Consider the following 18,138-nt stretch of genomic DNA (forward strand, 5'->3'; position numbering starts at 1 on the left):
ACGATAAGTCTTATATTAAAACCGGGGAAAAATCCCAAAATTTGTGACTCCTACAGACCAATATCTTTACTTAATTGCGACTATAAACTATTTATGAACATAATAGCGAAAAGACTATCAAAGCTAATGCCGAATCTGATTGATCAGGATCAGAAGGGTTTTATAAAGGGCAGACAAATTCAAGAAATAACACATGAATTACTAGCGACAATAGACGTAGCCATATCAGAACAGTTACCCCTCACGATCGTCACTTATGACGCAGCAAAAGCCTTTGACCGAGTAAATTGGATATTCTTAAACAATATCATAGAGAAAAATTATCTGGGATGTAACTTTGGTCATATGGTGAAAGAAGTCTATACAAACCCTAGAGCAAAAATAATAGTGAACGGGTCTTTGACAAGCAATATCAATATCCAGAGGGGTACGAGGCAAGGCTGCCCCTTGTCTCCATTACTTTTCAATTTATATATTGAACCCATAGCTTGCTCAATTAGAAATAATATCCAAATAACACCTTTTAAATATAAAAACTGGGAAAAGAAAGTGGCATTATATGCAGATGACCTTATGGTGTTCACAGACAACTACAATAATTCAGAAGCAGCAATTAAAGAAGTAATGAATGACTTTGGCAAGGTCTCAGGTTATCTGATAAATATTAATAAGACAGAGGCAATGAGTTGGAACAGTACGACAAAACCTGCTTTCTCAAAGGAAAAAATAAGATACTTAGGGATCACGCTAACTGAAGATCTGAATAAAATTCCCCAACTAAATTTAAACTTAGTAGTAAAAGAAATGAGAAGACTGCTTAAAACATGGTCTGGTCTACCACTAAACCTTTTGGGCAAATCAAATGCAGTCAAAATGACCATCATCCCCAAATTCACATATCTTTTTAACACGATTCCGTTGGAGTTTAATAAAGCTGCCCTAAAGAAAATACAAGGAGAATTGTCCAGCTTTATTTGGTCGGAGAAAAGCACAAGAATTGCGTGGAATAAACTCAGGAGAAGGAAGAACCAAGGGGGCATTGCAAGTCCTGACATTATTGAATATTGCAGGGCTTTTCAGTTTAAAAACTTTAGAACGTTGCTAATGAAGCACGGTAATTTCCCAAATTTCCTACAACATATAACTAATGGAGAAGACTATTTCCTTTTCAAATTTGGCCATCCCAAATTTTCAAAGAAAGTAAAATTGAAGCTGCTAGCTAATGCGGTCAAACTATGGACCCAATTTAGAAGTATTTTGAGGATCCCATACTATAGCAATATGGCCCCAATTCTGGACTCACCGGGAACACCAGAATGCCTCACAGATGCATTATCCAGTGTACTCAGACAACTGGGTTTCGAAAAATGGGGACAACTTCTATGCGAAAATGAATTAATATCATGGGAACACCTACACACAATAACAGAAGGGAAAGTGTCGAAGTTCAAATATTATCAACTAAAGAGCTGGGCGAATACCATTCCGAAAGAAACAACAGATCCGGGAAACCTTGAAAAGGAAATGACAAAGGAATCCATAATAACAAAAGAAATATCAAAATGGTATTGGGCGTTAATTGAAGCTGGAGAAGAAGAGCAATCTATATCTGAAAAAATATGGAGAAGAGAGTTTTCTAACGAAGAGATTAATTTAAATATGATCTGGAAAAAATCTTCGGAACTATGCTGGGAGTGTGTAAGACCCGCCGCTCTAAAAAGAAATCACCTGTTTTCAATACATAGAGCCTACTGGACTCCAAAGAGGTTATCAAGTTTCAAAGGCGCATCAATAAAATCTTGCAGTAAATGTAGCGAAGAAAAGGCAGATGATACCCATATGTTCCACCACTGCCCGGCACTTGCGCACTTTTGGCAAGAGATTGGTAAGACACTCTCGGCTCTAATGAGAACCCCAATAACTGTAAGTACCTCTCTAATTATTTTTGGGATTGCCTCAAATACCATTAGATTAAGTAAACTTCAGGAAAAGTTAATGTTTGTATTGATATTACTGGCACGTAGGGAGATCTGTATAAACTGGATAAAACCAACACCCCCGTCATATGAGGACTGGTTAAATTCCGTAATTAGGACATGTAGGTTGGATGGAAAAGGGAATAGTACAAAAAGAATACAGTACTGGGAGATATGAATAAATTTTTTCGCTCCTAAGTGACTGTTTAGACCTTCTTTCTTGTGTTTTGGTCAGTTTTGGGGGTTTTTTCTTCGGTTTTTTCTCTTTTTTTTTTTTTGTCTACCAATGATTAAAGCGGAGACAATAATTTCCAGGCAGGACTGGATTTCTGCCGAGTAGCTCTAGGGCTAGTTCAGTTCAGAACGTTGGAATTATTGTGTTGGATAAAGGTAAAGAGGAGAATTTTGACAGGTCTTGAGAAACAGCTGGGAAACTCCCCCCAGGATCTCAAACAGAACTCCGGGGCAGTGAAGGTATACAACTTGAACAGACCGTCAATTTCCCCCGAACACCTTATTATTCACATTCTTCTCGCAATATGAGGTTTAAAAAAAAAAAAAAAAAAAAAAGAATCTAGAATGTTATTCTGGAGTAAGAATGTTGTTACTTGATGTTTGACAGTTGGATCTTGCTGCCCTGTGGGTGAGGTCTCTGGTTATTGGATGTACAATAAAATTAACTAGCATCTTACCTTCTTGAAGACTTGCTGTCCAATGACATATTCTAAAGGCATCACGTCATTATCCTATACAATGGGAGACTTTCAACATCCCCTACTTGGGCCTTCAACTAGCGCATACAGCTAAAGCTAATGCATCGCTCAACTATAGGGCCTTACACCACCAGATTAAAACACACTTAACAAGGTGGAAGCGGTACCATCTCTCCTGGCTTGGCCGTGTGGCTGCCCTAAAAATGTCAGTTCTGCCTAAGATCTCATTCCTCTCTCAGGCCTTGCAGTTGAACTCCCACCAGTGCCATCAAGGGCCTTGCAACATGATCTGAACCACTTTGTAAAAGCCGATGGCTGTCCTGGAATGCGGAAAAGCAGAGTTTTATACCTCTGAGCGAGTAAGGCCTAGGCATCCCGAATCTTTTACATTCCTACGAGCACAGTACAGGCAGCACAGCTTTGGTTCCTACTTGAATGGTCCAGGGAGGAGTCTGAAAAGCACTGGCAGTGGCAGGGCAACACCTCTGGAGAATCCCCTTTTTAAACAAGAACAACCGACTGAAGAGCATCTATTTATCCCAGATTACCAAAACCACATTAGGCGTCTGGGATTGGGTGAGTAAGCGATGAGGCCTGACTTAGTTTCCCTCCCCGTTGACACTATAGTAGGAAACGTGGATTTTACCGCTGGGCTGAATACAACAGCGTTCCAGCACGGGCAACGAGTGGGATGCCAGTCCATAGGCCACTTGTTTGATGAAGAGGGCCCCTTCCTTTTGATCAACTCCACCCAGATTATGCCATACCACATCCAGCATTGGCTGATGCAGCCCACAGTTTGCCTTGGAGCTCAACGTGCTCTTACCACCTTTGAAAAGTGGTTGGTGACCGAGACAGATGCCTCATCACCGAACTCTATGACCTCCTGTGCCAGCCAACCCCGCACCTCACACAGCACACAACACGGACAGCACTGAAACAGCTATCAAAATAGCTACAAACCGGTATCTCATGCCAGTACGCTTACATAGGGGTAATCCCATATGCAAACCCAACTGTTGGCGCAATTGCAGATCTCCTGGAACCTTATTGCACTAACTATGGGAATGTCCGAAAGTCACTAATTACTGGACTCAACTGGTTAATGACAGACACTCACCTCAGCACCCAGCTCCCCGATTTCCTGCCTCCACAATTCTGGAGCTGCACAGCATGCTCACTTTCCCGTTCAAATCACGAAGGGGAGGGCAGATTGGATTAGCTTTGCGAGCGACCTGCAGAATATTCTAAAATATTGGGGTACACTTCAGATCCCCACTTATCAAGGATGGCTCCACCGTCTCTGGTACATTTTAGGGATGGAGAGGCTGACCCCACCTCTATCAGCACAGGTCACTTCATATGCTGAGCTCTGGCACCCCATTATTACCTTCCTCTCCTCGGAATTACCAGGACCTACTTGCCCTAAATATCTTTGTCTTCTCCACCTAACAGACACTACTAATAATTCTTACGAAAAGAGAACTGATTAGGATGACATGGTTTGACATGCGGGACTGCACCACTCAACATCCTATTGCTGTGTTTTCAAGGGTGTGGGTGGGGGGGAGGAGTTCTGGGAGCTGTTATGTTTATTCATATTGGTTCTATGTCGGATGAATGATGTAAGCTCATGATACTGCTATGTTTCCCTATGTTTCCCTTGTTTTGAAACGTTATAAAGAGATTTGAACCAAAAAAAATAAGATTAGCTAAAAAACAATTACCTCTCCACACTCAAGTGGTGAACTATATAACACTAAACAAACAAATTGAACAACGCAGCCCTGGAGAAATCCAGATAATATGTAGAAACTGCATGCACCTCTCTCATCATAGCGAATTCTCATTCATAGTCCCGGATATACACTTTGAATTGCATCTGCAGGAGAGTAGGATCTGCTTACTATGGTTACCCTCACTTTTTGCTGGTGTTTCACAGTTTTTCGACTTTAGTCTGACTGGGGCCCTGCTAACCAGGACCCCAGCCTAGCTGCTTCCTCTCTAAATTGATTGCATGTACATTAGGTACACTCCAGGTTGGTTACTGGGTTACCCTTGGGAGTCCCTAGTATATGGTACCTTAGGTACTATGGGCATAGGTACCCCAGAAGCCTACCAGGGGCTGAAGCATGTATTATGCCACCCCTGGGAAGCCTTCCAAAATAGCACCACAGGCTGCAGCCTGGGTAAGGTGGTGCATGCACCCCTTACTACAAGTCACTCCTATGGCAGGCCTTATCAATCCGGAGGGCAGAGTGCTTGGTTTTTTGTGAGAGGGTGCCCATGCATGAGCAGGACCCCTCTGCAGCTTTCGGAATCACTTCTCTGTAGCTGTTCTGTGATGCAGCCAGACCATGTACTCTTAAGTGAATCATAACCTCGCGGTTAAAGCTAACTTTGGAATGGCTGCATGGAAACATGTTGTGTTTGGTGTGAATCACTTTGGAATCCTACCCCCCCCCCCGCCAGTGATGGCGGCGGGGGTAGAATTTCACCCTTCTAGAGGGAGAAGACATGTACACACTTACCTGACCGGTAATAGTTTAAAAGAGCCCAAGCGACACAAAATGGATGCTGCAGCCACAGACACAAGTCTGACCTCCTGCTGCTGGACGAAACTCGACCTGGACAATAGGTTTCCTGTCACAGGGAGGTGTAACCACCTCCCAGACAGGCTTTAGTGTATTGGGACTGGGTGGGTGCATTCAGAGAATGCTTTTCAGACAGTGCTGGGGCACACTTGGTGTCCCTGTGCATATCCCACTTCAAATGGGTTGCAGGGGGACTCAGCCCCTGCTCTGGCGAGAAACTGGCCAAAGGGAAAAGGATGTAACCACCCCCTCCCTGGATCCACCCATAGGTGGGTCCCAAGAGTAAGCCCAACCCCCTATCTTAGTATAAGTATAGGAACCCATTCCTTAGGACTTTAGATTACCCTGGACGAAACTCTGCAACATATATCCTGGAACTTCGATATTCTATTTCGACTAGAAGACGGAAGAATCTCCCTTGGGGTCAAGGAGTGACTCCCCTGTTCAAACAGGCACCAAAGAAGCCTCTTGCCGGTCTGCATTTCCAAGGCTCCCGCCGGATCCAGACAAATTTGCGACACAGGACACGGACTTCCAGACTTCTCAGAGGCCGACACGAGATCCCAGCAAAGCGGAAACCCGCAGCTCTCACGAGTGACGTGGGTCAGGAACTCCGGGACACCGTGCACATTTGCAAGTGCAGCAACTTCCCGAGCTTTCCCGAAGTTGTGCATGAAGCTAATTTTAGTCCAAGCCCGAGCACCATCTGCACCGAAGATTGTGGGCCTACCCTCCACGAGTGTTCAGTGTTCTAGCATTTCTGCTCGGGGCTCCTTCGTGATCTCTGGTCCGTCGACTGGTGGGTCCCCACAAAGGTAACTCTTCTGTTTCTTGGGTTTTCCTGGTTGCTCCAGACGTGCCCTGACTCCCCTCCAAAGGGTAAGTCTCTCAAACCTTGCTGGTCTGCACCAACGCCAATCTTTGCTTTCTGCGTAGGTTGCTGTTGCCAAGGCTTGTTGGGTCCAATCCGGAAATCAACACCGCAGCACTCGACATCCTTCGTGGGACAGCTCGAATCCAGCTCCTGGTGTTCGTCGACCCCTCCTGGACCTCGTGGCTGAAGAGTCAAGCTTCACCTTCACCTGAAATCACCAGACATCAGTTGGCATCTTCTCCTCGCCTTCCTGGTCACTGGCTAGTGGCCCAGACTCTGCCCCCTCTGCTTTCAGGTTCTTCAGATCTTCGATCCGCCCTTGGATCCACCCGGACACTTTCAACTTGGTCACCAGCAGCACTTTGCCGCAGATCGCCATTGAAAACGACGACGAAACCCAACACCAAAAGACTCCTATGCACCCGGCTTCCCTGGGTGAGGTAACTCACGTGGGTATTGACTCTAGAACCTCCTAGTTCTGAAGGGGTTTGCTCCAAGTCCTCTTCTAAGTGTCCTTAATCTGTAATTTTCAACCGCGACTTTCCCCATAGAAGTTAATAGTGATTTGCGGCTGTGTTTAGACACTGCATGCGTCCCCTGTGGGTCCCCTGTGTCACTACCTTGGGTGGTTCCTGGTGGCCCCAGCGGTTCTAAAGGCTCTAGGCCTTGTATCTATGTCAGCCATGGTTCTTATACCACTTTCTTAGTATATGGTTTGGTACGCCCCTAGGGCTAACCATATATTGTGCTAATTTACTGTGTGCTGAATAAGTTTACTGAATGTACTTTTGCCTCTAGCCTCATAAAGAGACTAGAGGGATGTGTTTAGAATAAATACATATATTTTATATATATACCTGGTGTGGTTCTCCTTTCACTTGGTCATTCATGAGATTATAGACTGGTAAAACGAGCTGCTGTACATTCCTTTAAGACTTAGCCTGAAGGCTGCTCTCCACAGCTACCACTAGGATAGCTTTCTATATAGTTGGTCTTTAAACCTACCATCAATAAGGGTCGTTTGGACTGGTGCAAGGTGCCACTAGAATAGTGGACAGCATATGCCAGGCCACCTTCTCACAGCCTCCAACAATGCATTCTTCACCCCCATACCCTATAGAATTGCCATAAGTTATATCTATTGACTAGGTTGAATGCAGAATTTAGATATAGATTATGTAGCCATCCCAACCTACTACCACAATGTAATTCCCAAAGTAGCCATTTATTCCAGTTCTAGAGCTTTAATCAAATAAAAAGATTTTCCAATATGTGTGGCTGTCACATAAATGTCAAGGTGGATCAGCGTCACAAAAGTGAAGAATAGAAGAACAAGCATTTGCAATGCAATAGGTCTCGCATTAGGAAAGTTTGAGCCATTGGTATTGCGAATTACATTTTTTTAATTTATGTGTTGGTTGTGAAAATAGCTATAGTAATAGCTAAAGTAATAGCTTTGTCATTTACAATGCCAATAGTTTTAACTTTCACAAATGTGACACCTATAGCATTTGCAATGCAATATGTGTTGTGAACCTGGCTGCCTTCCTGTTAGAGACACTAGGATTGTGTAGCTCTGCCCCTGAAGGTGCTAATCACATCGAGTCAACAATCCTGGTTTCTGGAATCTGGTGTGTTTTTGGAGTGGCTCCAGCTCAAACAACATTTTGTAATACTGACCAAGCTAGACCTAGAGTTCACATAGTGGGACTAGTTCTCGGACTTCATGGGATCTAGGTAAGTGGTGGAGGTGGTGGCTGTTTGATATTTGCACAGGAACGCAGGGTCATGCAGTCTTTTAATGATGGCTCGAAGGGTGCATTTTCAGGACCAAGGCTGGTAGCGATCTTTGCTTGCGCTTGACGGAGGCTAGTGAATCATGGGGTTGATGAAGAAAGAGGGTACCCTACTTAAACAAAAGATCTCTACGAAGCTGGATTTTGAGCGCGCCTACAGAGACTCCCATTCTATGTGCAAGCTCACCTGGATTTTATTATTTTTACTGTTCTTGAGCGTCTCTGGAAGCCTTCCAGCTCTCTCTGTGGCTCATGTTGCCTTTGTTTGTTTAGTTGGCTTGCAGGGCAGTTTGCGGGGGGGGGGTTCTCCTCTCAGGCAGTACTTCCAGCAGTCATCAGCAGGGTCACATGAGGAGCTTAAGGTTGAGACAAAGTCTGGGTAAACATGCAGAATGCACCTGCAGTCCAGAAAGCACCAAAAGTCTGTTTTGGTCCAGTTCAGTGTAGTTCTTCAAATTACTGAATTGGAGCTTGAATTTCAGTTTGGGCATCATTCGACTACCTGTCAGGGTGTTTGTAATGCTCAATGATATTCAGTGTGTATTCCAAACCAAAGCCATTTAGTAAAACATGGCCTATCTGAGTTGGCCCCCAATTGTGTTGCTTAGGTAGGGCGGGGACTCTGTGTGCCCTCAACCCCTAGAGAGGAGCACCGGAATAACGAATGAGAGTTAGCATAAGGCGAGGGTACCTGAGCCAAAGGAATAGTGCACTATCTTCTCTGTGACATGCTTGAAGCGACACTCGCTATCTCCCACATATCGGGTGAATGGAGATGGCTCATTGCAGGAGTTTGAGAACTTTTGCTGTGGGAGCAAGGGTAAAGCCATGTTGTGTGTTCCTGTTGTGAAGCCTCCGACGCCTTCGGGTAAAGTCCGCGCTATATAAAAATGCATAAATACATACATAAATAAATATCGCCTTCGGGTAAAGTCTGCGCTATATAAAAATGCAAAATTAAATAAATAAATAAATACCGCAAAACATCCTCGTTACAGGCAGGCCGGGGGCGGGACTGCGGGACACCTCTGTGACGTCTTTCCCGGGCCGCGCTCTGATTGGCTGCTGGCCCGGGACCTGACGTGCAACCAGGAAGAGGAGCCGGCAGCAGGAAGTGGCGTGAGCATTGCGGCCCCGGGGCTCCCGTGACCAGGAAGGAGCCCTGGATACTGTTTCTCTTAAAGTCCCGGTCCCGAGATGGGGGACCGGGTGAAGACCCGCGGGGCGAAGAGGGCGCACTGAGGAGGCGGGGCTCCCATGTGGAGAGAGAGTCCCGCGTGATGTGGGGAGAGCCTGCAGCTGCGGAGGAAGGGAAGGAGCCTGGAGACCCGGGGAGCGCCTGTCAGACACCGGTGAGTGGAGCCGGGAGGAGAGGGGCTGGTGTGTGTGGAGGGGTCTCTGTGTATGCGTGTAGGTGCGGCGGCAACGGGGGTGTGTGTGCCTGTGTATGGATGTGTATGTGCGCATGCATGAGTGGCGGTGTGGCTGTGTATGTGCGCATGCGTGAGTGGCGGTGCGCGTGCAGGCAGTGAAATGCAAGCAAAGCTCGTACACTTTCTCGTCCTTCCTTCCCTCGAGACAGCTAACTATACGTTTCCGACCCTGGACGCATCCTTTGGATGCTCATTCCAGGGCGAGACCTAAAAAGGGAGCACACTGCCTGGCATACAGGCATACAATTCACCCAGATGCATTGTGGTAAATGAAGTGCATGGTATAACTCACTTCAGTTGAAAGTCTTTAATATTCACCATTGCTGGTGCAGCCAGTGCTGTGTATCTCTAGACACACATTTTTCAGGATTGTTGTACTTCTCCAGTAGACAGTAACAAGTGAAACGTAGGGGCGCTGGCAATGCTACTCACAGGTTTAGTACCACTTCCAGGTCGCAGGTGCATCCCAGAGATCGTCACACCAACAACTCAGCAAGGAGCCAATCACAAAAGGAGAAGGGAGCACACTGTGTCTAGAGATACACATGCTAATACTAATTTAACTTTACAAATCAGACATATTTACCCTCCATGAAAGTGGGTGAAATATATGGGGGGAGCCTAGGCCTTGTAGATGGTGCAAGTCGCTCAATGCGGATTTCTTTTCGCTTGGTTTGAGGTTGCTCCCAACTAAGTGAATAATGGGCACAAATAACTCCTCATTTAGGACAGTCTCTAGACAAATGATTGAATGTCAGCATGAGGTTTGTCTACGGTGTGGATTCCTGTGTTCCAAACCTAAAAAAGCGGGTAACAGACTAATTGGTTTGGCACTGACATTTCCCAAGCAAATGGTAGCAATCACATGGAAGATGAGTAACGATCCAACATACCGTAGATGGAAAAGTAATGTTGAATTCTGGGCTGGGGCAGCGTAAGAGGCATTGAGAAGAGAGGAGGCATGTGGTCTGTATAAACGTCCATTGTCACATTTATTGTGCGCAGGGAGTGACACAGTGTTTTGCTGATTATATGCCGATGCAAGGACCACAACATGCGGGCTCTGCATCAGATGTGGCACACAACACAATTTCGCACATTCCTCTACGATATATTTTTTCATATGTGTCATGTGTTGCACCTCATACTCATACATGCCAACACACCCGATTCAGGCGGGAGACTGAAATTGCGTTTTTTACATCAGAAATCAATGGGGAATTTTCATTCTCCCGATTTTTTCTTTTAAATCTCCCACTTCCTGGTCCTTAAATGTTGGCATGTATGCATACTGAAGGCTTAGGCTACTCAGCCATTAGCGTGTAAATAATCCAGCCAATTAAATGCACACAGGAAACTCATCACTTTTGAAAGCCAGCGCAACAAAAGTATCAGGAGTATCAAAAGCAACAGGGGTTACAGCAACCTTTGGCATAAATACATACATAAATAAATACCGCCTTCGGGTAAAGTCTGCGCTATATAAAAATGCAAAATTAAATAAATAAATAAATACCGCAAAACATCCTCGTTACAGGCAGGCCGGGGGCGGTACTGCGGGACACCTCTGTGACGTCTTTCCCGGGCCGCGCTCTGATTGGCTGCTGGCCCGGGACCTGACGTGCAACCAGGAAGAGGAGCCGGCAGCAGGAAGTGGCGTGAGCATTGCGGCCCCGGGGCTCCCGTGACCAGGAAGGAGCCCTGGATACTGTTTCCCTTAAAGTCCCGGTCCCGAGATGGGGGACCGGGTGAAGACCCGCGGGGCGAAGCGGGCGCACTGAGGAGGCGGGGCTCCCATGTGGAGAGAGAGTCCCGCGTGATGTGGGGAGAGCCTGCAGCTGCGGAGGAAGGGAAGGAGCCTGGAGACCCGGGGAGCGCCTGCCAGACACCGGTGAGTGGAGCCGGGAGGAGAGGGGCTGGTGTGTGTGGAGGGGTCTCTGTGTATGCGGGGGTGTGTGTGCCTGTGTATGGATGTATATGTGCGCATGCGTGAGTGGCGGTGTGGCTGTGTATGTGCGCATGCGTGAGTGGCGGTGCGCGTGCAGGCAGTGAAATGCAAGCAAAGCTCGTACACCTTCTCGTCCGTCCTTCCCTCGAGACAGCTAACTATACGTCTCCGACCCTGGACGCATCCTTTGGATGCTCATTCCAGGGCGAGACCTAAAAATGAATGCAAGGGAAAATGTGAAAACTCCCATCAAGCTAAAGTCTTGGCCCAGCAAGTGAGAACACTATTAGGATTTAGTTATCTCAGACCGCCTGAACAACTCAGAGAAGGTTTTTTTGTTTCACAATTCTTTATTGAAGTGTTAAAACAAATCAGGGGTAAGAAAATGGGGTAGAGAATATGATACATGAAGCATTGCAAAATAGGTGTCGCGCGTGATACATAGCATGCGGCAGCCCATCAAATCCAGTGCATGCATGGGCTCATTGGGGACAACTCCAGGACCAATGTACTGGTCCACGATGACACCCATGATGATCAACATGAAGAGGGTTAGCCGGGAATAGAACAGGGCATGAGAAGGGGGAACGGATGGGGGTGGGAGGGGGAGATAGACGGAGCAACGAAAATAGAAAAGAGAAGTGGGAGGTGGAGGGGATGGGAGTATAGGGGGAAAGGGGAAGGGAAGGAGAGGAGAGGGGGAGCGGGGAATCAGGGGAGGGAGGGAGAGAGAGGGTGAGCATCCACAAGGGCCAAGGTAAGGCCACAAGGTCTGGGACAGCCGACAGTGCAGTGCCCGGTCCTCCCACAGTAAAGCAATAAAATCCATATATTTGTGTCCAACATCATAAAGGAAAGGTACCCAGAGGAGGAGGAAGGTCTCAGCTTTGTCCTGAAGGATATAGATGTCCCGCTCATATGAGACCATTTGAAATGGCGATGTATTGGATTTGCTGTTTACTACACTGTAGTACGTTCACATGCACTGAACACTTTTTACTCATATAGTCCTCCCATTTTTATTGTAAAAAGCTGGGTTACTGGTTGAGCAGGGCTGAACCCCTGCTCAAGCAGCAACCACAATTCTTCTCAGGGTGAAGCTACAAGCAAACTCTAAATTAATCTGTACTCAACTCTCGGTTATCTTGCCACAGAGCAGTCAGGCTTAACTCAGGGGCAATGTGTAAAGGATTTGCGCAACAGTTCAAACAGTAACACTGTGAAAACACACCACAAAAGGATCCCACACTCATTTCGAAAAATAGAGTAATATATAAAACAAAATGACAAAAATCCAAATCAAAAGAACTGGAGATATTCCATTTTGACGCATTCAGTAAAAATTGCTCCAAAAAGCAGAAAGTGCCAACTGTGGCTATATGGTGGCGCTAGACTGGGAGAAAAGTCAGTTTCAGGCTGACCGAAATGGCACAGAGGCCGGCTACAGGGAACCAATTAGGCTCGCTGAACAGAGTCCGTTTAATCCTGGTTTGAGGAGCATTGCAAGGATCTGCATTGGAGAAGTGTCACCCAGTCGAAGCGATGCATCGGTTCTGAGATGTGGCAAGGCTGCGATGCAAGGTCCTGCGAAGTTGTCAAGGATCTAGTCGACAACGGATTGCAATGCCGCGGGCGCGGTAGTCTGTAAGCATCATAGACTCTGCTAGCTGCTCGCACTTTCACGAAGGTCTTAATCGCTATTTTTAGGATTTATTTTAACATTCTGCACGTTGCTTGTGACAATCCTATAGACAGTCTATTTACCTGCATTTACCGGCTGTTCATATTCCCTGCTCCTTAGCCCTGGTCCGACACAGCTTGTGCCGATTGATCAGAGGGCTTCTGGGAGATCTCTGTTACTTCCGTCGGATGCTGGGATCAGCGCTCCAGTCTTTGCCGCCACCACCAGGATTTAGTACACACAGAGCGCGGACGCGCACAGAGGGTGCACCAAAGGCAAGCCCGTCTGCGCCTGGACCGGGCCCAGGGCCATACCCCCTGGCCGGCAGCGCCTAGCCCCAATGAAATCATGTTCAGGTACGGAACTCTTACAACTACGTCCAACATTCAATAGAGCTTGCACTCAGCTTGTACTAGACGGCCCGATTTAATTGCAGACAAAAGCCTGCACTCACTGTCATTTTAAACCCGCCATCAATCTAAATTTAGACACCAATACCACCCAATGTACTAACAACAAAAAGGGAATTAATATATTAGCTGCCCTTATCAATGCCCGCTCATTGGGCAAACAAAGAAGAGATAGCAGACCTTATCATTGATCACAATATTGATCTTCTGTTTATTACAGAAACATGGACCGATTTGGCATCCGAACCAGATCTGGTAGCGGCCACCCCTGAAGGCTATAACACTTTGAGACAGGACGGAGTAGATGAAAAAATCGGGTGAGCTAGCAATAATTTTGTGCAGTAAGTTTACAACTAAGATACTCCACGCTCCTTTGACAACCTGCGATACAATATACTTTTCCATCTCACTGACCACCTCCCCAAACATAGCCTCAACAGCATATACCAACTGGCTGCTTAATGCGATGAATGTGTTGGTGCCAACTAAAACTATATAAAAAAAAAATTTGAAGCTCTCCATCAGCTCCCTGGTTCACGAACTCACTTAGAGAACAAAAGCAAAAATGTAGAAATCAGGAAAGACACTGGCGTAAATGTTATGCAAACGAAGAAAAACTTCGGTATCAGAACGAATTAGCTAAAAATAAATCAATGATTATGCAAGAAAAAAGCATATACTATGCAGCGCAGATTGAATTGGCAAAGAACTCAAATAAACAACTTTACCAAGTAGTCACTAAGATATCACATCAAGTGTCAGAAGCAATCCCTGCACCCTCACAATCACTGTGTAATTCATTAGCGGACTATTTTTATGACAAAGTAAATAATATTTATGCTAATTTCTCTGCCCAAAGAAATCCATCTAATCAACCAATATCTACAAATGCTCAAGTTCACTTCTTAGTGCAATTTGAAAAAGTCAATGTAGCCCAAATCACTAACACTATGGCTATCAACTCTGGTTCAGCTATTGATCCTTGCCCACCAGCTGTTCTGGTACCTGTCACTGAAATAATAGCTCCTGTATTAACAGAGATCTGCAACGTAATGTTCTCCTCCGGGATCTATCCGACCCCATGGAAGAACACCATACTAAAACCTCTATTGAAAAAATCTCATCTGGATCCGGATGACACCAAAAACTATAGGCATATAGCTAGTCTGCCATTCCCGGCCAAAGTGGTTGAAAAAGTGATGAACCATAAAATTTCCAAATTTATAGAAGACCACCATCGGTTAGATGACACTCAATTTGGATTTCGTAAGGGTCATAGCACCGAGACCACGCTAATCAAGGCATCAGAAGATATAAGACTCGTCCTGGACCAGGGAGGCATGGCAGTTCTCATTCTGCTGGACCGCTCCGCTGCATGATCGATCATAATACTTTGATCGACCGTGTCACTGCGATGGGCATTCAGGACAAAGCAAGAGACCTGCTGTCATCCTTTCTCACAAATCGGACCCAGACGGTAACGCTGGGCACTTTCCACTCTGCCCAGATGACATTACCATGCGGTGTTCCGGAGGGCTCATCCCTGAGTCCGACGCTTTTTAACATCTATGTGTCGAAGTTGGCCAGAGTCATCAAGGCATATGGGATGGGCCTAAAATCGTACGCTGACGACACACAGCTGGTGCAACGGAGAAAGGGTTGCAGCTAGCTTCCAAAAAGGCATGCTGGCCATCAGTAGTTGGATGGCAAGCAATTGTCTTAAATTAAACTCCGACAAAACGGAGGTCATGATCTTTGGTAAGCTGTCTCCCATCTGGTCCAGCTCCTGGTGGCCATCGGCTCTCGGCTCCCCACTGAACCCTGTTACCAAGGTCAAGAATCTAGGCATTATATTTGATGACAAACTGACTTTTGCAACGCATGCTAATGCAGTCGTCTCAGCCTCGTTCCATAAACTTCGAATAATTAAAAAGATCTTACCGTATCTCCCTTTGAATGCAGGAAGGACCTTGGTCAGTGCACTGGTGATGCCATCTTTAGATTACTGTAATAGACTCTTTGCCAATGCACAGAACAGGGTTATTCAAAAACTGCAATCTGTCCAGAATGCGGCAGCTAGAATGCTGTCAGGAACCCCTAAATTCAAGTCCATCTCACATGTCATCAAGAGATATCACTGGCTGCCGGTGAGGAACCGAATTAAATTCAAGGCATTATGCATTGCCTATAAAGCATAGTGTAATCTAGGTCCCCAGTTCCTAATAAAATGCCTAGCCATCCACATTCCCAACAGGTCACTACGGTCCTCCAATGCATTTCTTCTGACAGTACCTCATACTAAAACTGTCTCTTGGGGCGAACGGCGCTTTGTTGTCACGGTCTCAAAACTCTGGAACTCCCTCCCGTTGGCGATCAGATACTGTCAATCTCTGTTAGCCTTTAGAAGAAAAATAAAGACTTGGTTGTTTAACCAATAACCCGCTCATCACTCTGCCACTGTCCGCAGCGCCGAGACACCCTTGGGCATTTGCACACTTTACAATTTTCAAAAATAAATAAATAAATGCGACATCACATATAGCCAGGTTCTGAACTGGGGTGATGCAGTGAGCTAAAAAACGGTGACGGATCAAGCCCTGATCTATTGACTGGGTATGAGTGTCTTGATTAATTCAGATATTCTGTCCATCACCACCCCCTTTTCTGAATCGTTTTTTGCCACTACAGGTGTGGCAGGGTATGCTCAGACATGAGTCCCTTGCTCACTGCATCACTAGGATTCAAGCAAGCCGGGCCGACGACGGCTGCAATGCCAGAAACCGGTCCCCGGAAGCTTGTCTCCTTTCCAGTTAAGAATTGGCTTGGTAGTTTGGTCTGCCCTGTTCCCATGAGGCATGGGGTCAGACTAATTTGCATATAGCCAGGTTCTGAACTGGGGTGATGCAGTGAGCTAAAAAACGGTGATGGATCAAGCCCTGATCTATTGACTGGGTATGAGTGTCTTGATTAATTCAGATATTCTGTCCATCACCACCCCCTTTTCTGAATCACTATTTGGAAACTAGCACGTATTACATTTAATAAGGTAGCTCCAATATTATCCTATGGGAGAGGTTCGTCTTGCACTGATAAATATCAAATTTTAGAGTTTCTCACTAACAGGACATATAAAACTTAAAAGTACTTGTCTCACCTTTTAAAATACATTGCAGTCTGGAATGTCCAGGGCTACCCTAGGGGTGAATGACATGTATTAAAAAGGAAGGCATTTTGAGAGTTCGAATTAGCACTTTAAAACTGCACTCACAGGCTCCAATGGCAGGCCTGAGACATGCTTGAAAGGCTACTTGAATGGGTAGCACAATCAATGCCGGAGGACCACTAGTAGCATTTAATTTACAGCTCCTGGGCACATGTAGTACCACTTTACTGGGGACTTACAAGTAAAGTAAATATGCCAATTTGGTGTAAGCAACTTCAACCATGTTTAGAGGAGTGAGGACAAGCACTTTAGTACTGGTTAGCAGTGGTTAATTGCACGGGAATCCTAAGGCCAGCAAAAACGAATTCAGCAAAAAGTGGACAGTAAAGGAAAAAGGTTTGGGGGTGACGCTGCATAGATGGCCAGGTCCAACGGTTATTTATTGTAAAGTATGTTGAGCCTAATATAAATCAGTCCTTTTGATTACTACTTCTGAGTGTCTTTTCTGTTGACTGGAAATGTAAATATTTTATGATCAATTTGGTTGATTGATAATTGTGAAACAATACTTTTTTCAAACAATTCATGACAAATGAATTATGAACTGTGTCTACATTTGGTCTAGTATATGTAACTGTACCTTTAACCCTAAATGGATATAGGATGGCCATCCTGTGTACTAGAATCTACACATACAAAAGGCAAGGACAACCGCCTCATGCTCAGCTACAGGTAATAGCCATTACTTGTTGCTGGACATGTGAAAAGGCTATCTGCACATGAAAATATGCCATCTCCATGAAAGAAACAAGTGTTTTGTCAAAAGAACCCTGCACACATTTGAGTGAACTCCATGGAGCTTCCTCCCAACTAAAAGAAAGACCTTATCAAGTGCATAGAAAACTAAAAACCCCGCTTTTCTTTTCTGCTCAATTCCAGATTTAAAGAACCCTAACCCATACAAGCACAACTGCAGACGGACAGTGACGGACAGTCTCCTCCAGCCATCCCTACCTTGATCAGACTTTAAATAAGCATTGTCAAGAGCTCAGTCCCTGATACCTACTATAACTTTGCCACCAAAAGCAGGAGGAAGTGGTGGCACTCAAACAAATCATGAAATAAATAACACATTTATTTAGAATGGGTTTATTTCTTTTTCTTAAATTATCACTTACATTTGATTGGAGGCATCAAAATGAAGGACCAGGTGAATTGTAGATGAAGAAATCAAACCCACTGGTGGCCACTTTCTTCTCCTTTGGAAGTAGCACATCCATAGCCCTGCAGTGTTGAAAAGATTGGGAAAAAGTAACAGCTTTATAAAAAAGTTCAGATGGTAAAAGGTACTTCTCTTGAAAGTGTTAAAGAAATATTGCGACTACTCATACAGATCAAAAGGCAGATGCTTTAAATAACAAGCTTTTATAACACACCTAGGAGACTTTTCATCAGGGAGTCATGTCTCGAAATTCTTCAGAACATTGCAAACTGAGAATGACCAAGAAAAATCCTGGTATTCATGATAAAATCAAGAGAGTGGTTTACAC

General features: G+C 45.3%; 1 protein-coding gene across 4 annotated transcripts in view; it reads right to left on the reverse strand.

Annotated features, from left to right (window-relative positions):
- Positions 1 to 18,138, reverse strand: part of PIK3R6 (phosphoinositide-3-kinase regulatory subunit 6) — a 745,472-nt gene that overhangs the window by 537,727 nt on the left and 189,607 nt on the right. For all 4 annotated transcript variants that reach the window (XM_078654671.1, XM_078654672.1, XM_078654670.1 and 1 more), the window contains one exon: positions 17,767 to 17,872. The gene's annotated coding sequence lies outside the window, so the exon portion shown is untranslated. The remainder of the gene's footprint in view (positions 1 to 17,766; positions 17,873 to 18,138) is intronic.

Source organism: Lissotriton helveticus, chromosome 7, assembly GCF_964261635.1.
Source record: "Lissotriton helveticus chromosome 7, aLisHel1.1, whole genome shotgun sequence".
Classification (NCBI taxonomy): domain Eukaryota; kingdom Metazoa; phylum Chordata; class Amphibia; order Caudata; family Salamandridae; genus Lissotriton; species Lissotriton helveticus.